This window comes from Chaetodon auriga, chromosome 15 (assembly GCF_051107435.1).
Source record: "Chaetodon auriga isolate fChaAug3 chromosome 15, fChaAug3.hap1, whole genome shotgun sequence".
NCBI classification, from domain to species: Eukaryota; Metazoa; Chordata; class Actinopteri; order Chaetodontiformes; family Chaetodontidae; genus Chaetodon; species Chaetodon auriga.
Window position 1 is genome coordinate 14,606,198 of NC_135088.1, and position 18,341 is coordinate 14,624,538.

Below are 18,341 nucleotides of genomic sequence, written 5' to 3' on the forward strand. Positions count from 1 at the left end.
ATGCATTTGTTTTTCTTGTTTTTTGGGGTGTTTTGCTCACACATATGAAAACATGTAATGGAAACAGATCAGACCAACACATTCAGAGTCCAGATACAGTCAGTTTAAGTAGTATGGGGGACAGGACTGTGGAAGATTCAGTGTTGCCTTTCAAGCACACCTAGAAAGCAAATAAACCAGCACGTGGCAGGGTCTCCATCCGTCTTCCATTAGGTTTACTCTGTACTCGTTTGCTTGTTGCTTCAATGTGCAAATCTGTAACATTCATAAATTGAATTAATTTAACATATTTTTGTTGTTTGCATGCTATTTTGATAAGATATTTACTGTACAGTGCTTAAAGTGAGTGTTCTTTTGCTCCTTCAATTACATCACACAACATTGCAATAATTTTAAACTAGACATTTTGCAGCATAAAGAAACATTTTCTTTTTATAATTTTTTTCAGGATGCATTTGTCACCATAAACAGAAATGTTTGAAGTATTAAAGCGAGAGGAAGTTTGCTGTTCCTTCAGTGCTGCTAATTGTTATTTCCTGGAGATGTTTGTGCTGCTGACTGCTTCCATTAATTATGATAAGTCGTCCAAGAGAGATGAAGTTCTCTTTATTGTCACTAAATAACCTCACCAGTTTAGATGATAGCTTAATCTCAAGCCCCTGAAAAATGTTATTTATAAATGTTTACCACTTTAGCAATATCTCAAGATTTCCAATTATCCTTTTCTTTTTACCTCCTCCCTGCTGTGGTCTGTAAAGACCAGTTTACTTTTCTCAGCCACGAAATTTGGCAATAGGCAGATCCATAATTTCAGAAGTTGTTTCCTGAAAAGAGCTATGAAATTGGTCAGGAATGATAATTTATTGACCTAGAGCCAGTGTTTACTTGGCAAACTTAACTTCACTTAATTCTGATTGATTGCAAGTGTAACCCAGAAAGTTTTCCAGTCAGTGAAGTAGACCAGTGAACATGCAAAACATAAAGCATAACTATTAAAAATATTTTCAACATATACTGAATGCAGAATAACATTGTCAATAATAAATGAAGGAATTATTGACTTTGGTGTAATTGAGCAGGTCTCTAAACAGCCCATGCTTTCTTAATTTCTCCAGTGCGAGTTCACTGACCTCGACAGAAGAATTTAAGGGGGAAATGAAGGAAATGCATATAAACTGATCTTAGAATGTATGACTGCATTGAGACATGAGGACAAAAGGAGATCCTCAGTGTGGGATGGTCAACTTCAGGCAAAATACCAATGGGGGGGTGACTGCAGGAGTGGAGCACAAACCCGACAGATGACTTCAGCTACCTGAAGAACAGCACCATCTTGTGGCTTCATGGTGTTACGCTAACTCCTGGTGGAGCACTGCATTCACACTCACCTCCAGTTATTTTACTTTCAACCAAAATATTTGTAATAGTTGGGCATTTTACTCATCCTGTTGACGCTGTTATCCACCCATATATGTTTTCTCTTTACTCATGTCCAATATGTTTAAAATTAAATGAAAATGATACAGTATTTCTCCACATTACTATAAAAAAATGTGTAATTGCAGCAGTGTTTCTTTATTGGCTTAACTCAAAGTTCATTTGTATGAACCTGATTTCAATTCTGGCTTTTCCTTGGTGGAAGAAAGACAAAAACAGACAAGAGCACGAGCAGCCCGTGAGCAGTCACAGTCTCCTGCGTCGTGCCACACAATCAACAGGTAACGTTATCTTATATGTTAATTGAATGGCTTTGAATGACTTCAACGTCCTAATGTTTCAATGTAATTCTCATCAAATTACGACTTTATTCTCGTAAAAATACAACTCTATTCTGGTAAATTTATGACTATTCTCATAAAATTACTTCCTTATTCTGATCATATTTTAATATTTTAAGTTTATTGTCATAAAATTATGACTATTGTAATTTTATGACTTTTTTTTCTTATGATAGTTTGTCAAAATAATTGGGTTTTTTTTGTTTTTGTTTTTTTTTTTTACCACCAGAACATGGGTAGAGCTTGCAGAACTTTAATTTAGGGCTTTGCAGAAACAGAAAAGTAACAAAAAGAATTTGGTGGAGAGCATGGAAACAAAGAACAGCCTAGCACAGAGTGAGTGAGAAAGAGCAGCTTAAATACTAGACTAATTGGGAATGAATCTCAGGTGCGTGATTGGGTGGGCTGCTGGCAAGAGAATGAGAAAGGAAAAGTACTGACTGAGCATGTGTCTGTGAAGGAAAATGGCAGCTGGTAAGGGACTCAACTTACTGTGACATAAAAGGCTAAACAATATGTAAACTTTATGTTTCACAGCTAAAATAATTTTCTGTTCAATGAATTTTCACCACGTTTGGACAAGAAAAATTCAAATTTTGAACAAGCAGTAATAAATTATTGCCGAAATAGGCAGATAATCATGACACCCATTTCAGGCCTGTATGATTCAGAATCAGAATCAGAATCAGAAATTGAGACCACAGGTAGAATTCCAACGCAACACATGAACAAAAGTGCATGCTTCCTTGGACATATCTGCAAATTTAAGTATTTTCTATAATTTTTGTTAATTTTATGATTACAATGATTTACAAATGAACAAATAAACATTGAGGGTACAAAGACCAGTTCAAACTTGCATCAAAGGCTTTGTCATCCCGTGATGTGACAACATCAATGGATAACTGGCTTTGATGTCACCGCATCAATGACTTTGTCATCCCTTTGATGTCACTGCAGCAAAGGCTTTGTCATCCCTTTGATGTCACAACATCAAAGGATATCTGGCTTTGATGACACCGCATCAAAGGCTTTTTAACCCTTTGATGTCACAACATCAATGGCTAGCTGGCTTTGATGTCACCGCATCAAAGGCTTTGTCATCCCTTTGATGTCACCGCATCAAAGGCTTTTAACCCTTTGATGTCATTACATCAAAGGATAGCTGGCTGTGATGTCACCTCATCAAAGGCGTTGTCATCCCTTTGATGTCACAACATCAAAGGATTTGTTCACTTTGATGTCACCACATCAATCGCTTTGATGTCTTTGAAGATACCTTTGATCTCACCACATCAAAGGCTTTGTGTCCCTTTGATGTCACAACATCAAACCCTTTGATGCTTTTGAAGTTACCTTGAAGTTAGATGGCTTTGATGTCAACGCATCAAGGGCGTTGTCATCCCTTTGATGTCACCTCATCAAGGGCGTTGTCATCCCTTTGATGTCACCTCATCAAGAGCGTTGTCATCCCTTTGATGTCACAACATCAAAGGATAGCTGGCTTTGATGTCACCTCATCAAGGGCTATGTCATCCCTTTGATGTCACTGCATCAAACGCTTTGGTCCCTTTGATGTCACCGCATCAAAGGCTTTTTAACCCTTTGATGTCACCACATCAAAGGATTTGTTCACTTTGATGTCACCACATCAGTCGCTTTGATGTCTTTGAAGATACCTTTGATCTCACCTCATCAAGGGCGTCGTCATCCCTTTGATGTCACAAAATCAAAGGATAGCTGGCTTTGATGTCAATGCATCAAGGGCTTTGTCATCCCTTTGATGTCACCGCATCAAAGGCTTTGGTCCCTTTGATGTCACCACATGAAACTCTTTGATGCCTTTGAAGTTACCTTTCATCTCCCCACATCAAACGCTTTGATGTCTTTGAAGTTACCTTTGATCTCACCACATCGAAGGCTTTGTCATCCCTTTGATGTCACAACATCAAGGGCTATGTCATCCCTTTGATGTCACTGCATCAAATGCTTTGGTCCCTTTGATGTCACCAACATCAAAGGATAGCTGGCTTTGATGTCACCACATCAAAGGTTTTGGTCCCTTTGATGTCACCACATCAAACGCTTTGATGCCTTGAAGTTACCTTTCATGTCATCACATCAAAGGCTTTGGTCCCTTTGATGTCACCACATCAAACGCTTTGATGCCTTTGAAGTTACCTTTCATATCATCACATCAAAGGCTTTGTCATCCCTTTGATGTCACAACATCAAAGGATAGCTGGCTTTGATGTCACCGCATCAAAGGCTTTGGTCCCTTTGATGTCACAACATCAAAGGCTTTGTCATCCCTTTGATGTCACAACATCAAAGGCTTTGTCATCCCTTTGATTTCTCAACATCAATGGATAGCTGGCTTTGATGTCACAACATCAAAGGCTTTTTAACCCTTTGATGTCACAACATCAATGGATAGCTGGCTTTGTTGTCAATGTATCAAAGGCTTTGTCATCCCTTTGATGTCACCATATCAATGGCTTTGTCATCCCTGTGATGTCACCACCACAAAGGCATTGGTCCCTTTGACGTCACCACATCAAAAGCTTTGGTCCCTTTGACGTCACCGCATCAAAGGCTTTGTCATCCCTTTGATGTCACAACATCAATGGATAGCTGGCTTTGATGTCACCGCATCAAGGGCTTCGTCATCCCTTTGATGTCACAACATCAATGGATAGCTGGCTTTGATGTCACCGCATCAACAGCTTCGTCATCCCTTTGATGTCACCCCATCAAAAGCTTTTTCATCGCTTTGATGTCACAACATCAATGGATGGCTTTGATGTGATGTGATGTTTTTTGTTTGGCTTCACATCACATCACATCACATCACATCACATCACATCACATTACAGTCCATCACACTCCATTAGAGATGTGCTGTGCTTTGATGGAATGTGTGGTGCTGTCCTGTGATGAATTGTGCTTTCATTTATTTATTGTTTCATATTACATCTCAGGACATCACTCCATCAAAGATGTGCTGTCCATTGATGATGTGACGTGTGGGAATGTCCTGTAATGTGATGTTTTGCAACGTGACGTCATGCCTTCTGATGTGGTGTGCTGTTTTGTGATGTTTTGTGATATGTTTTGTGCTGCGATGTGACATGCTCTTATGTGATGTGCTTCCCAGCAATGAACATCAAAGCACATCACATCACACCAGAGGAGATCTCGTTAGATTGCAGTACATCACAGCACATCATGTGATGTGCTGTACACGCGAACCTGCTGCAATCTGTTACATGCTCTTTTATACACTGTTAGCTGTTACTTGTCACACAGACTGTCCTACAGTGCATCATTGATCTTAATTCTAATAAATCAAACTGGAAAAAAAAATCAAGTCATCAAAGGGCATAGTTGCCTTTATGAATCAGACAATCAGATACCAAATCAATACTTTTCTCTTATGCAATGTGATTTATTTGACTTATTCTTTCCTGCACTCAATAATAATAAAAAAAATAATCCACAACACTTTTCACTAGAGGGAGCTGCTAGTACACATGTACAATATTGAATATGCTTTCCATCAAAAAAAACTGGGTCCTCACTATCATCATGTCTGCGCAATGGTGTCGGCAGCTCTGGTGGCAAAATGCAGAGGTTTATTTCTGGTGTGTGACTTTATAGATAGATATAAGGGATAACGTGTATTCCACCGCTCCAGCAATCCAGTAAATGTATGATTTGTGCTAATTTGGGGGATTTTTAGCTGTGGAGGAAACATACTGTAGATGTTTGAATGAAAAATAAATGCCTTTTGGATTAATCTGCTTTTAGAGATTGAATGTGCACTGCTGAGGTTCCTTCTTTGTGAAGGTAACAAGATCAATGATGGGTGAAATGTCTATATACAATACCTTTCACAGCATGTCCACCTGTTTAATTAAATCCAAATGTGTACAGATGTAGCTATCTGGTTGCAGTTTCCACAGTATACTATAATGTATACACAGTTCTCATGAAGTCATTCAGCATAATCATCACACTGTGTTATATTGTCTATATTTTAACAAGATCACTCGCTACACTTTAAATGTGTAAAAAAAAATGAAAAAAGAACCCTCCATGTAAGAGCCTCAGTATCAGACATTATGATTAAAATTAAGATATTCTGGTAGCATCTATTGTCATCAAAATTGGTCTGAAGGCTTTAATTTTTTCTGGCTCTGGCTCCCACACCTGTTGTTTTCTTTGGATTATTTTTCACCTGGAAATGCTCTCAAGCAACATGAATAACACCGTAATGTTATCATGTGATACAGAGATGTTAACTGCGTGCGAAGCAGCTTGTCTGCTGAGCTGCACACCAAGACATGGGTGTAATAACTCACAAAGCTGTCTGTCTGTCTCCCTCTATAAATGTGCCTCATCCTATGAGCTCAGTGAGTCATGTTGCACCATAGTGGCACCACAGCTCCTCACCGTCCTGGTTTCATTCTGTCGAATTATTATATCATTTTAAACTGGAACAGCAGGGTGACCTCCAGCAACTAGTTTAGAGAGAAAGAAAGATAAGAAAAGGGACGGGAGAGATAGAGGATGAGCAAGAACTACAACCGAAATAGCATAGTTGTCCTTGGGAGATGACTCAAAAAAGTGTTGGGGAGGATATAAATATCTTTTAGTAGGTCACATTGACCGGACTCGGACTGTAACCCAGGAGTGCTGGTGGCTGCAGACTGCAGCTACCAAACTTTCTTCTTTGTTGGTCAAATACAGCTTCAGTAGTATTTGAGAAGTCAGGGGACAAAGATGACATAACATAGTAAGCTAACAATGATGTTTTGTAATGACTTGCATATTTCACATCTGTCACTGGGCAAACAGACTCAGATAATCTGCTGTTCAGTCAGTCAAGTCAGGCAACCTGTCACTTCAAATCAGTTCAGTTCTTAACATCTCTGTGATTGCAGTGGTTGATTTATGTGAAGTGTTCAGTTCAGTCAGAAAAGCGAGAGAATTTTCTCACTTTTCTCCATTCAGCACCTCCCCGCCTTTTCTCTTCATTTTATTATGACTTGCCTGGGAAGTCCCCACTTTTTGTGGATTCCTGGATTCAGTGGTTGATTTCAGAAATGTATTTGCTATAGATTTTCTACCAAAGCCAATGCTAACCAAAAAGGCAGTTAGAACTGACAACATGAAATCTGTTCCACAACAATAAATGCATTAAAAACATGTCACAAACAATTTTAACTGTAGCTTTTGAATTGCTATCAGAGCATCAGCAGTGTTGCTATTAAGGAAACAAACCCAAGTAGATCTGTTAAAACAAAGTAGCATAGAAAGATGAATTATATTCTTTAAAATAGAGTTTACATCTACCCAGTGGTCATAAGGAAATCTTTGAAGTACAGCAAATTTTTACAACTGTAAAGGCTATAGAGGAAGAACTTGGAATTATATTTAGCATGTAAATGTTCCTTCCTCTTACACCCTGTTATCATTTGTTTTTGTTTACTAGAAGGGGTTTACATTCAATAGCACAACTGCCATAATGCTGTATGTATTAGCATTAGTTTACTCTGACCTGTTTAATATACCTGTAGTAAACTTCTCTCAGTTTGTGTCTGTCCTTGCCTCAGTCTGTTTGAGGTCAGCACAGAGAACCATGCCCATACCTGGGACTGGAGTCATGTGATTCTTGAGCTTTAAGGTTGGGAATATCAGTCACACATTGGTGCTGGGGAAAAAGGAGAGAGATCATATCTGCCCAGCTGTGAAGCTCCACAGTCATACCAACTTTACCAAACACAAGCTGCCAACTCCACCCTGGTCATTGCACACACTGATGACCCCACCCACCCACCCAGGTCCCATCTATAGTGAGCAGACAGAGGGGGGGTTTAGCTCAAACTGCTGCAATCTGCAGAAAGCACTGTGCTGGACACACTCTGGCAGCCAGTGGCAGCCTTATATCCTGCACTCAGCTTTTTCCCTTTGTCATGGTGGATTGTGGATGAGCTCTCTGCTGGGGTATGGGTCTATGAGCAGGGGTGGGGACAGGGGCCAGGGGCGTAAACAGGTTGTGTGTGTGTGTGTGTGTGTGTGTGTGTGTGTGTGTGTGTGTGTGTGTGTGTGTGTTTGTGTGGGGGGGCTATCAATGCTGACACATATGCATATCTCGATTGAGAGATTTTTGAAGCTCTGGGGCTTTCTTTTAGCCTTAAACACACTGTACAGCATCTGGACCAAGAGCCTGGTGTGTCTAACCCTTTAGGAAGTAAAATTTAAATTCACCTAAACTTGAGTTTTTCTAGTTTTAAAAAGAAGTGGTTGTGCCAGACCGATGTCAATGTAAGGTCTTTTTAAAAGTATAGGTCTTTAATTTGTATTACTCAGATGATAATAACAGCTATAAGAGGCTTTATGTGCAGTCATGCTTTAGAGGCTGCCAATAAAACAATATTAGATAAAACAACAAGATGATTAGAAGAGCAAAATATCATTTATGAATTCAATGAAGTCTCACCTAAGACTAAATGAGGTAAATATAAGATTAAAGTATGGAAGAATATGAGTCACAGTCAAGTGTATCATCATAGGTACCAGCAAATAACTGAAGTATATAACTGACTATTGTAACCATAGCAACAAAATGTGTTTATGCTAACATACAACCCCTATTCCAAAAAACTTGGGATGCTGTGGATAAACATAGATAAAACAGAATGTGATTGTATGCTAATTCTTTTTTACATGTACTCAGTTGAAAACAGTACAAAGACAATATATTTAATGTTTGACCTCATCAACGTCATTGATTTTAGTCACTGAATATAAAATCTCTGTTTATTCTGAATTTGATGCCAGCAACAACTTTCAAACAAGTGACTAAAGATTGGGAAAGTTGTGGAATGCTCCAAAAACACCTGTTTGGAACATTCCACAGGTAATCAGGTTCATTGGTAACAGGTGATAGTATCATGATTGGGTATGAAAGGGGCATCCTCAAAAGGCTCAGTCGTTCACAAGCGAGGTTCACCACTTTGTGAACACATGGTTTTATAAAGGTTATTACTACATGGGCTCAGGAATACTTTGTAAAACTGTTGACGGTAAACACAGTTCATCTGCAAGTGATTGCACTCTGGTTTATATATGTTTTATATGTGCCCCAGCATTTTTGGAATCAGGTTTATATAGTATAATAGCAATAGTTATTTTCCACCTCCTCTCGTCTTATGTGAATGGTCTTTGATGAAGGGCCGCTGAGCAGATACATGGCCACATTTTATTTGAGTTTCTGTTGTCAAGTTCACACAGTACATTTTCGTTTCATAAATCTTGCTGATATGGCTTGAATAACTGCTTAAATCCAAACCTGAGATCTGTGTACTTACTGATCCATGACCTTGACTAACTGTACTCTTTGAGGGTTACAAGTTTTGTTTAAGCCAATGAAACCTTCCTTTACCTCAGTTCACCTGCTCATCAGCCCCATTGAAATAAGTCTGCTGAATCAGGTGCTTAGTGCCCTAAAATCTTTTGAGTAGTGACAAATTAGATCAAGTATGTTGCAAATTAGTTGCAATCATCGATGCCATAGCTGCAACTGAAAAGATCCTTCCCACTCAGAAAGCCTCAACTACAATAACACGTTCACAGCAAAAATGCAAAATACTGGAACCACACTAACAACACAGCAGAGCTTTCTCATTACCACTAACTGCTTATAATGAGTAGCATGCTATTTTTCAAACTGCTCAGCCCTCCCTACCAGACCCATCATCCCATAAAGCCCTCACCACTACCACTTTGTTGGTTCAGCTACACCCAAACTCACATATACACACCCTGTGAGACAGACATAGTGCAGCAGGAGAACACAAAGGCACAAAAATAATTTAGGTGTTGGAGTCTGGGTGCCTTCCTTGGTGCCTGTCTACAGGCCACCAACATAAGTCCCTCTGTAGAGTCTGAATCTGTCCTAACCCAACTGCAAAAACCGTCAAATCACTGCTCACATTACTATACTGTGCAAAAGAGAAAAACACAGAGGAAAACATTCATCCTGGTCTTGAGGGTCTCTTGCATGGGGATCTTTCCAGGGCTTTATGAATAACTCAGATCTTGGTGTCACACAAAAACCAGGTGCTGCATGGTGTCTCAGGAATAATTTAGTGCAACAGTAGTTGCTCAGAGGTGAAATGCTAAAATGAATGTAGGAAAAGCTGCAAAAAAGACATCAGGATTGTGCCGTTCATGGGTTTTTGGTTTGACTCAATAAAAAACGCTGACATGGGTGACCTGTTTAATTGGTCACTCTAATGTAATTCGGTAGTATAGTGTGTGATATGGTAGGCTAAGTGTAAACTGTGTATATGAATAAACTACCACGACAATGAAATTGATGAGGTGAATCCAGGTATAACAGTATTTGTGCTTGTAATTTCCTCAATAAATTCATCAAGTGATTACAAGGCTATATTTCCAAACGCTTTCTTAAAATACAAAACGGAGTGGTATGTGAATGTGAGGGCTCTCAGTTTTAGCACCAGGGACAGCACCAGATGCAGGGACAGAGCATCTTCTTCTCTCAGTGTTATGCAGTTATTGTTGAGAATACTGGAAATGTGCATGGTGTTTCCCACGTGACTGTGAAGGGTCAACACCCACCCACCCACCACCCACCCACACACATCCATCCACCCCCACGCCCCCCTCCCCCCCACGCACACCCCTAACCACCACCACCACCATCACGTCTACTTTTCTTTCTTCTCCCTGTTGAACAGGAGTACAGGGAGCGGGAGTGAGTGAGGTACGGACGGCCCCTCGGATGCTCGGCCGCGGGGGGAAGAAGCTGCTGCGGATATCCGTCTCGTACCTGCCTCAAAACGGGCTCTTCTCATCGCCTGTTATTTTCTTCCCCGCTGACCGTTTTGTGTGAAAGCTAGATATAAAAAAAAAAAGCCTGGTTTGGTTTCGTAACGCGCTGCACCGGTAGCAGCGCGGAGGGAAAGATCTTCTTCGAGGATGCGGATTTAACGGAAAGACATTATCTGTGTCACCTGGATTTTTAACCGTTAAAATTCGAATTAGCTTAGTCGCACGCGCCGGTAGCAAAGGACGATATCTTTCATGTCTGCTGAAATATCGCACATAGAGACCTGGTAGTAATAATATCGACAGCCACTGTAACAGAAGACAAAATAAGGGGTAAGCGTGATTTTTTTTCTTCTTCTTCTCCTCATTCTCCACCAGCAGCAGGCTACCTACTAATAACAAAGCTAATGAAGGAGGGGAGTCTGTGATATTCAGGTGACTGCTGTTAGCTTACCACTGCTATTAGCTGTCCAAACAGACAACGTTATTGTATCGCAGCTAGTGCCGTTTCAGAAACTGTGAAAGAGATGCTGGTTCAAATAAACCCATAGCCTAGCCTGCTTAATTTGGTGCGTTAGCTCCCTGGTTGTGAAGTGTATGTGACTGCTACGTCTAACGGTCGTTACTGGGAACATGTCTCTGTGTGTCTATGTCTTCTTGCCTTTGTTTGAATCGATGTCAGACGCAGCCACATTTTTATCTGCGTGTTCTGTATAACAACCAGCCTGTGGATCTTTGAATCAGCATCTGACATTAACCCAACCGAACCTTGTTCCCTGCCTGCTAGCCAGGTTATTATTGGTGTCGTACCAAGACGTGGTATAATGCTGGCATCTTGTGCGTTAAAGATGCAGTTTTTGCTTTCGACATTGTCAGCTGTGGTTATGTGATGATAGGACTGAGATTCATACTGCGTGCCTGGCCTAGACTGTGAGTCATAGCAGGGATGCATCAGGTAAAAGTATGTTAAAATGTGGGCCTGCATGCAAAACATAATTGAAAACAAAGGCCAGTGACAAAAGAAGTTGTCGTAAAAGGTGCGAGTTTGCTACATGCTCATCAAGCACTTTAAGGCAGTATCTTTTATTCTGCAGATATTGAGAGCTGACATTTGCCGGCTACCACGTGCGGAACTATGTTTCATGGCCCAGACATCAGTCCATAGGAACTGAAATTACTGAGGGTTAATTGAAAGGAACTTTTTATTCATCGTTTTTGATTAGCCGTTTGAAATTTGAGGTTTTTGTACTCACGATTGAGAGTAGTAGTTGTGATGAAGGGTAATAGTCTAGTTTAGTCTAGGATGGCTGATTTTATATATTTTTTGATGAGTTTCCTCAAATCTAATGGAGAAATCACAAAACCACTGAGTGGAAGAGACATTGTTGGACAAAACTGCACAGTAGTAGACGGGATAATATTGGCTGTAGCCCCTCTTACATGCTAAGGATTGACCAACTTGTATTAGTGAAAAGCATCTGCACGGATGCTATTTACCTGCTGTTCTTGGCTAGCACACCTAACAGCAAGTCAGTGAATGGTTTGGTGTTTTGTTTTGTTTTTTTTGTTTTCAGAACACTTTGGTAAGAGCAATGGCTGTTTTGTTGAACCAAGTCTGTGTTACAGAATGGCCATTGCTATCCTATTTGAGTGATTCTCAGTACAACGCATCTCAGGTTTTTAGCCCACTTTATATTCAGTGACTGATTTACACACTGATTGCAAGCCGAATGGAATAAATTGCAGCCATCTAGAGGGTGGGATAGAAACCCCCCCCCCCCAACACACACACGTACGCACGCACATGCACATGCACATGCACACTACCTCCATCCTTTTGTGGCCAGGAGACTGGTGTATATGGAAGACTAGATTTGACAAAATGATATCAGTCGATTCCAAATACAGATGCACATCTAACTACAACTACATAAGCAGTGACAAAATATTTGATCATTTTACCATTAAGGTTATCATTGATTTGTATTTTCCCATAAATTCTTACAATCTCTCACTTGGATTGTTTTTATTTCCTACATGGGGTTTGCCTAATAGCTCTTTTTCATTTATTTTGTTGTTATTTAGTAGGGGGATATCTACACTGATGTGAAACAACATATTGTCTGGGATTTTAGCTATGCTGTGATATTCTGTAGCTCAGATGTTTTCTTTTTCGGATGTTAAGGGCTATTGTCTCTATGTTTTTGGTTATCATATCCACATTGCTACATTTGTTTGGAGTCTATATCACTTACATGTAGTTTAGACTGAATTTTCAATTCAATCACCAGTAGTTGAACTGAAAACATTGTCACAGCATTCAGGAGGTTCTAAGTTAATCTATCTGGTTACTCTAAAGACACCTAATGAATGATTCTATCATTAAATAAATTTTTGTTACATTTGAACAAAATTCCCCACAGTCAGGCAATGTTTCAGTAAGGTTGGAATTGTACCAGCAGAGGGCGACATGATGAATTTGCTCTTCTATTCCCCTTGCTGAAATGTCGCTCATGGAGCTTTGCCTGCAGGCAGCAGCTATAGGTGTAAGGTTGAAGCAGGTCGCATACAGTTTGCTTCATAATTAACAACATCCCTTTGAAGCTAAGGCTCAAATCTAGCTGCGGTGGCCTGCTGTAATATCACTAAACATCAAATGGGGAAATGATGAGGAAAATCATTGTGCATGAAAATGCATGGTGTACCTGGAATAATTCATCAGCCATTGACAGCTCTTCTAATGTTTGTCTCTTTCATGGCTTATCCAGTCACCTTCTTCAAATATCAGCCATGAGTTGCATTTGCTCAAATTTGTATGGATGGACACACACACACACACACACACACACACACACACACACACACACACACACACACACACATACACACACACGCTTGAAACTGAATCTGAATCTGCCTGTGAGGAGCAATACAGATGCATTTAAAGCCTGTTCTCCATAAACTTGTGAACAGCATCAGCAGATTTATGAAATATATCCATATTAGCAGCATGGCACCATTTGTGGAACTGAGTCTTGTTGTTCTTCATGTAACTTCTATTCCAACCAGTTAGAATACACTTTTTACTTGAAAGATATTTTAAAAAGTGTCTTTTTTAAATGTAATGATTTTTCCGTGCAGCTTTATAAGATGAGCACGTATTTGCATGATCAGTTTTGTGTGTTGTTGTGATGTATGTAATTTGACAGTGCTTAGTAATCCAGTTAATACTTCATAGTGTTCCCTGGAAGAAGTTACCAGAATGCTTGTTGAACATTCTTGGCTTAAAAAGTCTTAGTGAGATCATACCTTGCGATAGTGTTCATGGTCACAGGTTGAAATAACTGTAGAGCCCTTTTGATGAGAGACAGTCAGGTTGTGATGATAGATGGGTGAGATATGGCTGTTAGCTGGCTCTATGGCTGGCTCGATGAACAGCATTCAACAATGGAATGGGTCTGTGAATGTGGGCCCCCCATAGTGCTGATTCTCAAAATCTCCCTTGAGCAAGCTTTTTTTCAGTTCCTGCCATTCACACTTTCATTGTGCTGCAGTGAACCATATCACTAACCCAGTGTACAGCTTGCATAACTAGTGCTGCTTACAGATGTACAATTTGTCATTGAAAATGTCATGTCTGTATACTACAACACCTCAAAGCACAGCTGAAAGGCTGGTGTTGGTAGTTGTTGTGCTTGTTTCCCTCATGTATTTATCAAATCTTTCATATAAGATTGTCTCAGATTTAAGCTCCCTGATAGCAATGCTGCTGGACTGTGTGCCCTGAGTTGTGAGGCCAAAAAGTAACATTGATGAAAAATAATACAAACAATTGAAGAGGCAGGTTTCTTAGGGACTAATGCTGTTTTAACTTTGTTCCTGGAAAGCTGACGTTCTTGAGATACATCTGAGGTTTTCACTCATTACCAGTTTATTATCAGAATTTTTAAAAAGTAGGTCATCAGCATGACTGTTATGGCATCTTTTAAATTATGCATTTTTTTGCATCTATAATTAAACAGTAGCCAATTAGTAACGTTTTAATCACCTTTATATAGTTTTCCAGGGTAGTTTAAAAAACATGTATAGCGTGCACTTTATAGTATGCCTATTGCAATGGTCAACCTCAAATTGCACTCCTCTTTATCTGAACTGTTGGTGCTAACTAAATCCCTATTGTTCTGCCTACATAAAATGAGTAAAATGAGGACCTCATTAACTCTGCACACTACTCCTACTGTACAAATGCTATAAAACCACTTAAGATTTAGAGTATGGTAACTGCAGTACACTGCGTAACACACTAAGCTGGAATCCCAAACACAGCTAAATGCTCGGTAGTTCAAGGAGAGGGCAGTCTACTCATCTCCTTTATTTTTAATAATGTCAGAAGAGTAGAGAAGGTGAAAGAATAAGGGCATTACAGGGATGCACATAACAGCAGCCAGGAACTGGACATAACCACATATCCATCTGGAAAACGTGCTCAGTTTTTCAAATTTTACAGATTTACAGTATTGAACTTCATGCACTTTTAAAGCTATGTTTAGAGTATGCTCTTGATTTAAAAAGAAAAAAAAATCTGCCTTTTGTGGGGGCAGACTTTACATGTAGTGGCAGAAATAGTTGCTGCACTTGTGTTTCACAGTATCACTCAATCAAATGTTGCACACCCCCTCTGGAATCTGAAAGTGCAATATCTCACTCCCAGTTCAATATAGTTATGTCAACCAATTCTAACATTTCTGATTTTGATCAGGGCATTGTTTGACTGTTTGGATACTCATAAAAAATGAATTGTTTGCAAATATCTACCTCTAAACACAGTGAATACCATTCGGTGTCTTCAGTTTGTCAATCTAACTGTTTCTGGGACAGATTTTCTCTTAATTTACAGTCTACAGCATCTTAGCACTGTACTTTAAGGCTGCCTTTTGATTAGGGAACATGTTTTTTACCAGAGGTTGCAGTTTGCAAAATGAATGCTCAGAACTCATTGCTGCTTGGAGCAGCAGCTGTTTTACGCTGGCACTACAGAGAACAGGCTGGTGATTTTATTGTGGCATGCTATCCTCCAGTCTATCCCAATATTTCCTGTTTTATTCTACTGTTAACTGGCAACCAAGTTAACATATTTTATCAAATTATAATCATGGAGTCACTGGTATAGATGAAACTGTATCAGACTCCAGTAGACAGACACTAGGAAGCAAAAGGAAAATTAAAAGACTAAAAATATAAAACCTCTCTGACGCTAAGGTTAAAAACACCTCCTCCACACATGCACATAAACTTTAGATGTTGGATTAGGATCTGAGGCAATCAACAGATGGTTTGAAAACAGTTTATGAAAATGTAGGAGTGTTGCTGGGGTCCTATATATAGGTCCCTATTCTTGCATATATTGAATAGTCTTACTGGTGTGAGGTACTGTATGTTATATTTTCCATGAAGTTTTAAAGATTCTTGAGTTTGCTTTGCTTCTTGTGACCGCTTTGATCAACCATGCATCAATATCAACACACACACACGCCCCACACACACAAGCAGATCTGTAGACATGCTGACAGTGCTTATGCTTGGACTTGTGTGTTTTAAAATGGCAAGAACCAATCCACGGTGCATTAGCTTGATCTGCATGCATATTTCATTCGCTGATGTTTTTAATTTGGAGTTCTGGCAGCCCTGTAGATTGATGCTGCCGCTGTGACATCCAGCCAAATGCACTTTGCCTTGCTTTGGCCATGCTGTGGTAATTCTGAATCAAAAAGTGATAAAAGTAGTCCTATTATAAATAGAGTAAAGCTTTGGATGGGCCAAACTTCTTGTTCCTACTGATTGTTTAATTGTGCCTCTCTCTGACAGAGATAGCAAGTGCATCTCTTCCCACACACTAACCTGTGATGTGTCAATGCTGCGCTGCTTCATAGAAGAGTCATTGAAAAAAGGCAGAGTGTGACTGTGACACTGCTGAAGATGATTTAAGGCATAAGAAGCATGCTTTACTTCCAAAATTCAATTCACATAATAGAGCACTCATTTGAAAATGAGGTGTAGGATGGACATTGTTTACAAAAGAGGCGCTCTTTCATTGACCATATATGGATATAGTTGTACCCACTTTTCTCATTTTTTGCGTCATGACAAAGTTGAAAATTTTAGATTTTCATGAAATTGCCCAAGATTCGAGGTATGTGTAGAAATTCTTGATGTGGTAGTACTTTGTGGCAAACTTCCGCACAAATGTAGTATTCTGTAGACTGTATTTAAATATGGTGGAATTTGAGTATGAATATTATGTATTGACAGCTGAAAAGCAATTTAGATATGTATTTCCTATTAACAATGACATAATGCGTTTCAATGAACTTATACTTAAAATCAGTTCAAGAAAAATAGCAGTCCAAAAATTAGAAAAGAAATAATCCCTTTTCAAATAAAACATTTAATTTGCACCATTGTGTTGTGCACAGAGTAAATTGTCTATGTCCATGTGTGGAGGGCATGCTGGCCGCTTGAGTGTTTGATGAATGTGATGCTACAGGTCAACAAAGGACCTCTGCTGTCCTATTCAGCAGGGCATTCAGGCCAGGATCAGCAGCCTGTGGAGGGGCCTCTGATGTATATGTGCCTCTGGCTGGCTCATCTCTGCAAACAGGAAAGGCTCGAACGGCTGGCCTCAACTCTCTGCTGACTCCTCCATTGTATGGGGCCAGTTTGTCAGGGCAGGCTTTGTGTGCTGCATTTTGGGATCTGCCTACCCACCCTCCATGCTCATTGGAGTATCATAAGCAGGCTGATATGGGACAGCACAGTGGTGCCACCTGAGCTTGAAACGTGTCTTACAGTCATAAAGATATATTTTTAGTAAAATATTTAAAACTTAATGATTGTGTATTTTGAATATCAGTCTCATATTGTGGATTGTGGTAAGGGTACAATGGCAAGGCTGACAGCTTCTTTGTTTGGCATTACAGTGTGTGGTTGTGTGTATTTCTGTGTGTGTCTACTCTATTCCCCTGGTGCTTGGTGGTGGTGTGGCTGGCTAATGTGCACAGGACTAATTCCCTGCGGGCAACTGATTGTGGGCTGCATTTCTCTTTTCCTCTCTCCCTGATTAACGGGAGCAGTGACAAACAGACCAGCTGGGCAAAGGGAAGCAGCTCTGGGAGGGGAGGAGGGATGACGGAGAGTGAGACAGAAAGAGGTGGTGGTGCTGCCTATCATGCTGCAGGCTCTGCCCTGCTTTCGTAGCTGGTGTTAGTCTGCTGTGAGTGAGAGCCTGATGTATGTCTGCCCAGTCAGAAGCTGGGGTTTAGCCTTGAGGCATTCCTCGGTGCCCCAGTTTCACTCTTCCCTGTTTCAGAAGCACTATTCTTCTGAAAAGGCACTCTTAACGATACATATCCCACTTTCTAATTTTGAGTTTAGAGAAAGCATAGTGTTGTCATGTTTGAAAAGGCTGGCCTCCATGTAGGTCATGCCTTGTTACCTAGCTTGAGGATATTTCATAACAATAATGAATCCGATTTCACTTAAGTTTTTATTGTGTTCACACAGCCCTGCTGTGTTGCTGAGCAATTGCAATAATAGACTGACCTGGCTCTTATTTCTTTTTTATTATTTTTTGTTTGTTTTGACACTAGCAAGTGTCAGAGAGTAATTTTTCAATCCTTAATATTGACATATGAAGGATATGTG

At 39.9% G+C, this 18,341-nt stretch overlaps 1 protein-coding gene across 3 annotated transcripts in view; it reads left to right on the forward strand.

Annotated features, from left to right (window-relative positions):
- The first annotated feature begins 10,497 nt into the window (after positions 1-10,497).
- sptbn2 (spectrin, beta, non-erythrocytic 2) overlaps positions 10,498-18,341 on the forward strand; it is a 52,036-nt gene continuing 44,192 nt past the window's right edge. For all 3 annotated transcript variants that reach the window (XM_076751422.1, XM_076751423.1, XM_076751425.1), the window contains exon 1: positions 10,498-10,973. The gene's annotated coding sequence lies outside the window, so the exon portion shown is untranslated. The remainder of the gene's footprint in view (positions 10,974-18,341) is intronic.